Below are 9,480 nucleotides of genomic sequence, written 5' to 3'. Positions count from 1 at the left end.
GTAAACTATCTTCCGCTTATCATCCTCAAACCAACGGGCAAACTGAAAGAGTTAATCAATGCCTTGAACAATATTTACGTTGTTATTGTTCCCACCTACAGGATGATTGGATGACGTGGTTACCTATGGGCGAATTTGCTTATAACAACTCAGTTCATACAAGTAGCAAAATGACTCCCTTCTTCTCCAATTATGGATTTCATCCCTCCTCATTTCCTTCTCAAATTATTCCTTCATCTAACCCCACTGTCTCGGATCAAATCTCTCATATGTCCTCCTTATTTCGACAATTACATGAAAATCTTGAAGTGGCATCTTCCAACCAGAAGAAGTTTTTTGATGCTAAGAGACAACCTTCCCCTACTTACAAAGTTGGCGATTTTGTCTGGCTCTCCTCAAAAAACATCTCCACCAACCGTCCCTCGAAGAAGTTGAGTTCCCTGTTTCTTGGCCCTTTTCAAATAATGTCTATCATAAACTCTAATGTTGTGAAATTGAAGCTTCCACCTACTTTTAAGCTTCACCCCGTCTTCCATGTGTCCTTGCTCAAGCCCTATCATCCTGATCCTTTTCAAAGGAATGTAATCACTTCTCCTGATCCTATTTTGGTACATGGTACTGAGGAATACGAGGTCCATAAAATTCTTGATTCAAGGATCCATCGTGGCTCTCTACAGTACCTCATTAGATGGAAGGGTTATGGAGTTGATGAAGATTCATGGGAAGATTCCTCTGTGATTCATGCTGATAGGCTGCGTACAGCATTCCACAAACGTTATCCATCCAAACCACGTGGATAGCACCCGGTGGGTGCTCGTTACAGGGGGGATACTGTCATGGCCGTTACCTGTACTGCCTGTCTCTTCCGGGTTGACGGACTGTAGCCACACCCCCTCTCTGACGCGGTCTCATTGCGCTACATAATGCGACCGCGCCAGGCAACAGACGCTGGATTAATGAACAGCGTACCGCGGAATTAAACCGGCTGCAACTCTTCTCTACAAACTTACCTGTGTACCGAACCGGACTCGTAATCGACTAACCTCCTTCTCCTTCCTCGACCACGGCTAGCACTTCACTCCTCTCGACCTCTCTCCACGGAACCTCTCCGGGGGGCACTCTGGGACCAACTTCAACTCCTCTGGAAGCTAAGTTACCTCGTTGTATTATACAAACTTTCCCTGACTACTGAGCTCTCAAGCTCAGCCTGCTCACACATTCTCATATCGTTATAGGAGTAATTCCTAATCATTTACCTTTCTACCTTCATATGAGATGTTTTCTATCAATTAAGCTATATCGAATCTCTGCAAGTTAATCTGCATTGCTTCCTTCATTTTATTGCTGCAATTCAATTGTATAAGTTAATTACATGATTTTGCTATTTCATGACGAAAAGTCATGATTTTATAAAAGACACGGAGGCGAGTATTGCTTAACCCTTTCTTTACTGTCCACCAATAGCAGCAAAGTATATTAACAGTAAGAAAAAATAGTAACCATAGAGATAGGACACTCCCATATCCAGTCCCAGTATAATAGGCAGCACCTCCTCCTCCAATTCCTCTTTCTTTGGAGATGCTACCCGCCAACAGTAACCGGAAGTCAGGAAACAGTCCAGCACTAGAAGGGCCACGGCCCAGAGTCCTTGTTGATACAGGAACAGCGGATGCCCTCGAACATAGGCAAAACCGGGAACGAATGGTGAAACTTTAACCATAGGGAGTCCATCTCTTTGTCAACTCTTGAACTTCAGCTAACTTGTGGAAGTCCTGAGCATAGAGACGTCCTTCATGCGATGCGCTCAGAAGTGGATCAACCTGTGAAGACATAATGACAGGAGCCCAAAGGTTAAATTGGTACTAACACTATTTGCCCATGTCAAGATACGATACATTGGAAACCAAGCCACCCGTTAGTGTACCCCCATTCGTACCTGAGTCAAGAGTCCCCATGTATGTGAAGTGTCATGAGTCAGATGTACATATAAGTCATACATTCATGGCAATGTTATACTTACCGCCCGAAGCGAGAAATGACAGGGGGGGAAATTATATAAATAAGTAATAGGGAGGGGCAATACTCGCCTCCGTGTCTTTTATAAAATCATGACTTTTCGTCATGAAATAGCAAAATCCTGTAATTTTATGTCAAGACACGGAGGCTCATATTGCTAGTTTAAAGCTGAGCAATGACCGACGAGAAAACGTGTGGCTGAGGTCGGAAGTAGAATTCCCTGAAGGTGGATTCTCTGGACCAGTCCGCCATCCTCATAAGGTCTTTCAGGCGTGCCCCCGAAGAGGCCATGGGCGTGGCTGACGCCCCACGTGTGGAGTGGGCGCTAAAGATGGATATATCCACCCCTGCTTGCGACATAATCCACTTCACCCAACGAGCCAGAGTCGTGCTGGATACAGGGGTGAATGGTCGACGGGTAGCAAGGAAAAGTTGAGGCGTTGAGTCCGACCTATGGGCCTTCGTTCGAAGTTCGTATTCCTTCAAACAGGTCACTGGGCACAACAGTGGGTTAGACGGAAAACTCGGGTACGAGACTGAGCGTATGGCCGTCTTCATCCTTCTGGAGATATTGAATGTCACCCCATCCGGGGTGAAGGATCTCGCAGCATGGTCCAGGGCACGTACCTCCGAGACTCGTTTACATGAAATGAGGCAGAACAGGCATACCAATTTGGCAGAGAGTTGTTGCAAGGTGAGGTCCGAGTAGTATCGCCGTCACAGGAGCCGCCACGGGATCCAGGTCCCTAGCCAGGCACCAACCAGCCCAAGCTCTCCAAGCTGTCCCATATGAGCGTCTAGTGCTGTGAGCCCATGCGTCAGCCAAGAGGCGTCGAGTTGTGTCCGAAACTCCTGGGACTTCCCAGGGTCCCCTGAAATTCTCCATGCCAGTAACCGTAATGATCTGTCCAGTAGGAGGGGGTGTTGTTGGCCCATCGGGTTCAGCAGAAGGTCCCGGTTGGGCGGCAGAAGAGCGGGAACGTCTATTGCCAGTTCCAGGAGTTGAGGGAACCACGACTGGGTACCCCAGAATGGGGTTAGCAGGACCATATCCGCCATCTGGTGCCGTACCTGGAGTAGCACTCGGGGAAGAATGGCAAATGGCGGGAAAGCGTAAAGGCGTGAGTCGGGCCATTCCTGTAGGAACGCGTCCACTGCCTCCACGGCCCGGTCCGGGCGCCAGCTGTAGAACCTGGGTAGTTGGGCGTTGAGTCTGGAAGCGAAGAGGTCTATAGAGAAAGGCCCCCAAAGGGACGAGATAGTGGAGAACACCTCTGTATCCAATTTCCAATCGCTGGTGTCTGCGAGATAGCGCGAGCTCCAATCCGCATGGGTATTGTGAAGGCCAGGAAGGTATTCCGCCTGGACCGTCAGGTTCTTGGCTAGACACTAGGTCCAGAAATCTTTCGCTAAGTGGGCCAACATCGCTGAGCGTGTGCCGCCCAGGTGCTTGACATACCGGACCGCTGAGATGTTGTCCATACGCAATCTGATGCATGCACTGGCCGTGCCGTTCGCAAAGCTCTTGATCGCGAAGGAACCAGCCAATAGTTCTAGGGCATTGATGTGGAGTCGGGACTCTGCGTCTGTCCCTCGACCCCCAGTGGTCACCCCGTTGCAGTGTGCGCCCCAGCCGTGGAGACTCGCATCTGAGTCCACCGTGAACTCTGGCTGAGAGCCGAAGATGGCCTTGCCATTCCAGGCGGATAGGTTGTGGATCCACCAGGTCATCTCGTCTCGGGATTCCGAGTCCAGGGGGACCAAATCTGCATACGAGGCCCCTTTGCGAAGGTGTGCTATCTTCAGGCGTTGAAGAGCCTGTAGTGGAGCGGAGCCGGGAACACCGCCTGGATGGACGAGGTCAGTAGTCCAATGAGTCATGCCAGGTGTCGCAACGACAGCTGGTGTCTCGTGAGGGCACGTCGTAGTTCCTTGCGGATTAAGCGTATTTTGGTTGGAGGGAGACTGAGAGACTCCGCTTCCGAGTCGACCGTGAACCCCAGGAACTCCATGTGTCGGGTCAGGGATAGGCAGGACTTCTCCCCGTTGAGCAAGAAACCTAGGCGACTATCGGCCTTATCCCGCGACTGCGCAGCCAAGCCATGGCCAGTCGCATCAATTTGGTTAAGCACCACGGAGCAGACGAGAGTCCGAACGGGAGGCATGTGAATCGCCATGTTCCGCCTTTCCAGAGAAACCTCAGTAGGTCCCTGGATGACTCGGTCACCGGGACCGTTAGGTAGGCATCTTTGAGGTCTAACTTTGCCATCCAGTCTCCACGTAGGAGTAAGTCCCGAAGGAGGTGGATTCCCTCTATTTTGAAGTGTCGGTAGCGCACTATGGAGTTTAGGACCCGAAGGTTTATAACTGGGCGCATCTGGCCGCCTTTCTTTTCCACCAGGAAAATGTTGCTGATAACCCCAGCATGGTTCAGTGGTGCCCGTTCTATCGCTCCTTTCATGTGGAGTGACAATAGTTCCTTGTCTATTAAGGCGCGGTTTGCCTTTGACATTACCATAGGGTGAGGGGGAGGAATGCGACCCGGGGAGTCTACCAATTCTATGTGGAACCCCTTTACCGTGTTCACAACCCAGGCATCTGAGGTGATCTCTAACCAGGCATGTAAAAAATGACGGAGTCTGCCCCCTACACAGATATTGGAAAAAGCATGAATTAGGTGTGGTCTTACCGTAAGGGCGTCTGGAACCGGGGTTCCCTCTGAAGCTTCTGGAAAGAGGGGAGACAGACCCTTTAGGTTTAGGCATAATAATATTAACTGAGGCTAAGGTCAGGTCCAAATAAAATATATATATATATATATATATATATATATATCTATATGCAGGGAATATGCAGTATAATATGCAGTATAATATATAGGGAGACAACCAAAATATATACTGAGTAGTGAATAGAAAATAGAGCTGCTAAATATGTGGAGGATGCAACTAGCAGGAGTTAATCACCCCAGGCTAGGCAGTGTAAACAGAGGAAAAAGGAGGGAGCTCACCAGGGTCCAGACCGGCAGATAAGGAGAACGGAGGGAAAAAGAGCGCCAAAGTGACTGATAGAAAATGGCCGCCGGGGGAACACATAAAACAGGTGAATCCAGCATTCGAATGAAAAATTCGAATGCAGCAATAGGAGAATAGGCAGGCAGACTGGTTCACATCAAACAGGTGAATCCAGCATTCGAATGAAAAATTCGAATGCAGCAATAGGAGAATAAGCAGGCAGACTGGTTCACATCAAACAGGTGAATGCAGTCAGGCGTTCGCATAGAAAATTTGAATGCAGCAATAGGAGAGAAGACAGGCAGACCGGCAGAGTAATGGAGGAAAAGTTTAGAGCGATAACAAGGGAATCAGAGAAGGTAGAGCTGGATAAAGCCGGACAGGGAAGGTCTGGGACCCTGGGCTCAAACAAGGTATACAACAGAAGGTCAAATAAATACAAAATACAATCATACATTAACCAGTGAATGGTACAAAATGTCAGCAGAGAAAAATTATTTGTGAGGTACTTATCTGTCTGGTAGCAGCAAAGAAAGAGGAATTGGAGGAGGAGGTGCTGCCTATTATACTGGGACTGGATATGGGAGTGTCCTATCTCTATGGTTACTGTTTTTTCTTACTGTTAATATACTTTGCTGCTATTGGTGGACAGTAAAGAAAGGGTTAAGCAATATGAGCCTCCGTGTCTTGACATAAAATCTAAGAATCCACTCAACAAACCTGAACCATTTAAAGATACAGTACCTATGTTTCTTCTATCAAATATATTAAAGACACAGTATCAGTTAACTCCCTGGTGAACTGTCATCTCTTTATTTCCTCAACTCCTCAAATTCACATCTAATTAATCAGAAATCTGCAGTTGAGCTCCATCAAACTCTATGTGAACGTGACAGATGCAAACACAGGAAACAATTCTATGTGAAGCAACTGGCAGCACCTGATATCAGGCTCGCATTTGAGAAGCCCACACCACCGTGTTAATATGTTTCGAGGTCTTGTGTGTGTGGGGGAGGGGGAGATAGATTATTGTCAAGATGGCGCTTGAGCCTCACAGCGAGCCAGAGGCCACAGATGATTCCCATGAGGAGTGGGAATCCCTCACCCTGCAGCATCCCAAAGGGGTGTAACACAGATCCTAATCAGATGAGGATGCATCCCCATCCACAAAAGACCTGCAAGAGACCCAAGCAGAATTGGGAGTACTGCAGCAAAAGGTGCGTGGTGTAGAGGAGAGGGAGACCTCAAGAGATTGCCAACTCTAAGAAACAGCTACATAAACCAGTTGACCTCAACTGAAACCAGACACAGGCGCTGCTACATTCGGCTGGGGGGGCACACCGGAAAACATAGGAGGGGAAGAGCAGCTACCCTTTATCTGGAGACTTACCACCTCTCTGGGCCTCAAGTGTAAAGCAGATTTACCGCTCATAGTGACCTCCTTTCATGTGCGCAAGTCGGCGACAGGATCGGCAGATGCCCCCAGAGACCTTATAGCCACAATCAGGGACATTGCGGTGAGATTATTATGACCCACTCCAGGTACATGGGATCTGTTAGCTTTGAGGGAAGTATGGTGGCTTTACATGCGTACCTTCCATTTTCAATTTCAACAGAAAAGAGACAACATGCACCTGTTGCACAGCTGTCACCTGTGATGTACATAACTGCGGTGCCTATGCTGTGGACAAATCTGTCCCTACCCAAATAGGATGCAATTTCTTTGTGTCTTTTATATTTATCTTTCAGTTAATTTTTTTCAGTTTATTTGTATGTAGCGCAACAAGACTGTTTTGATTCTGACATGCTGATTAACAGCATATCCAGAGACCAAGGAAACTATACTATGGAGATATAACCTATAGTGTTTTCCTACGTGCCAGTTGTTTTGTTTGCAATAATTGCACAAATGTCTGCTGACATGTAATTCAGTCTACGTTTTAACTCATACAATGATGTTATTGTGTATAATGGGCACAAAACTAATAAAACACAAATGTTATGGGCAAATGCAAATATTACAAGTTTTAGAATGAAATTTTTATTTCTTAAACTGTGTACTTTGTCTTTAAGAGATATTGCAAACTGACAAGGTGTTAGAAATGGAACATATTGTTTTTCATAGATGTTTCTTTAAGCAATAACCTCAGTGCATAATATGTTTGCGCCATTTTGTCCCAGACGAATTACAATAACAATAATGCATAAACAAGCTTCAAGGCTATGCTACGACTCTTTCAGTACGTAATATACTGTGGTAACCGTAGTAGATAAGGATGTTCAGACTTTAAGATGCCATCTTGAACTAAGTCAAGAAAATTTCCATGACGTATGCACCCTTTAGTAATGGCCTTGTATGTTTGCCAAATTAAGGGAGGTCCTAAAATTAATAAAGTAAAAGAAGTGTTACTTTTTCATATATGAACTACGGTAACCCTAAAATGGAGACACCTAAGGTATAAATAGGTGTACTTTTAAATGTTAAGACACAGAGGAGAGACTTGGAGACAGACGCTGCTCCATCTTAAAATGACTGAGAGGCTGGCATGATGACATGTTCAGAAAGGGTATGTTAACCTATTAATGATATTTGCAAGCATTTAATTTCATCTTATAAACTCTGCTATAATAGATTTTATATTTATATATAATAAATATCCAAAAAGACAAAACTATTGCTTCCAAGACAATCCTTATTTTATATTGTATTCTCAATTATTTATATATGTTAAATATAGGATCTCTTACACTAACTATTTAAAATTATGGCTAAGATATCTGTATGGTTAGCCCTACTAAGTTCTATGCTTTAAGACATTATAGTGGTAAATAAGGGAACCAGCCGCGGTTACACAAATACAAATAAAATAAAAAAAAAACTCATTTTTATTTATTTTTAAAATGTATCAGCATTAGACTTGTCATGTTTACTCCTGTTCCTTACAGATCAAGCAGGGACATCATATATAAGATTTCAGATACTTATTGACAAAAATGAAAGTCCTTTTTTAAATCAGACAGTCTGAATCAGAACTTGATTTTGAACAATATAAAGTAAAAAAGAAAGCAGTCCTTGCTAAATAAAATAGGCGCTTCATCTTGTAAATTAATTAGCCAATTAGTAGTAGGAAAACAAAAAATGTTCATTGCAGTCTCTTCAGATGTAAGAAAGTAACATAAAATGGGCATTTACCCAACTATTGAGTCAGTGATTCCTGCAGAAAGCAATTCTCATTAGTATAGTTTATAAGTTAGTATAAGGATCCAATTTGTAGATTCTGAAGGAATTCCCAGAGAGGTATGTGGAAAATCAGTTCTGTTATGAGCTGGAGATTCTGAGACCTGAAAAATTAGTTACTAGAAACATGCAAGGCAGAGGAGCAAAACAGGCTGGCAACATCTCATTAAGAGTGCACATGTTCACTGACAGGGCGGTCTTAAATAGGTTGTTTATTGTAAGTGGACCTGTGAACTTAAAGAGCATTAGCAGAATTCTTTAAGGACCATAACTGTACATGTTCCTGGCACACATAGAACATTTTCCTCTACAGTTATACAAAATTTTAGTATATAGATGCACTAAATATCTAAAATTTGTTTTCTATCACTAATCTTTGTGTGGCCAAATACTTAAAGGCATATAGACATAACCTCTTAGAAGCCCTACTTCCAGTCAATTTCTCATTTAATATCACAAAATGTTTCTGCTTGTCTTGTCTCCCAACTTAGGTAGAGGGGTTAAAATGACAGAGGAGCAATGTCTACTAAAGTTTTCAGGCACATTTTTTTTACATAATTTACTCAAAGCTGATGACTGGAATGCACTTTTAAACTGTTTCATTTTAAGTGTGAATATCATGTTTCTGTAGTTGTTTTGTAATGTTTATTCACGCAACTTTTAACATGCATAAAATGAGATGCCGGTCTGTTAAAAAATCATGATTTTTCCAGCCATGTTGGAGATGGGAAATTTTATTAAAGACAGGAGGTGTTCTTGTCTTTGCAGTTTAACAATATGACTTATATGTCTTGATCATGAATCTATTCATGGATTTCTACAGAGTTCCTCTTAATTTAATTCCCTGCAATATGAAAGAGGAAGAGGATTGGGCATCATCTCCTTAGATATGTTATGGACCATGTTGATTGGTTAGTGAATTTTCAATTTTCATCAAGTTTGGATGTTCTGTTTTTGCTTTGTTTTTCATATTATCTTGTTAATCCTTTGTAAAGCAAAAGAATAGTAAAGAAGGTATTTGATACAGAGTAGCCCCCACCTGTCTTTAATAAAATGGATATTTTCCATTGCCAACATAGATGGGAAAATCTTGAATTGTGAAGCATTACTCATTAAAAAAGGGCAACAGTTTCATGGTCTGTTTAGTATATTCAGAAAACGTAAGTATCAGTCTGTCACTATTTAACATATATAAGAACTCCAGACTGGCCT

This window comes from Pelobates fuscus, chromosome 4 (assembly GCF_036172605.1).
Source record: "Pelobates fuscus isolate aPelFus1 chromosome 4, aPelFus1.pri, whole genome shotgun sequence".
In the NCBI taxonomy this organism is placed as follows: Eukaryota; Metazoa; Chordata; class Amphibia; order Anura; family Pelobatidae; genus Pelobates; species Pelobates fuscus.
This window is presented reverse-complemented; position numbering follows the sequence as displayed.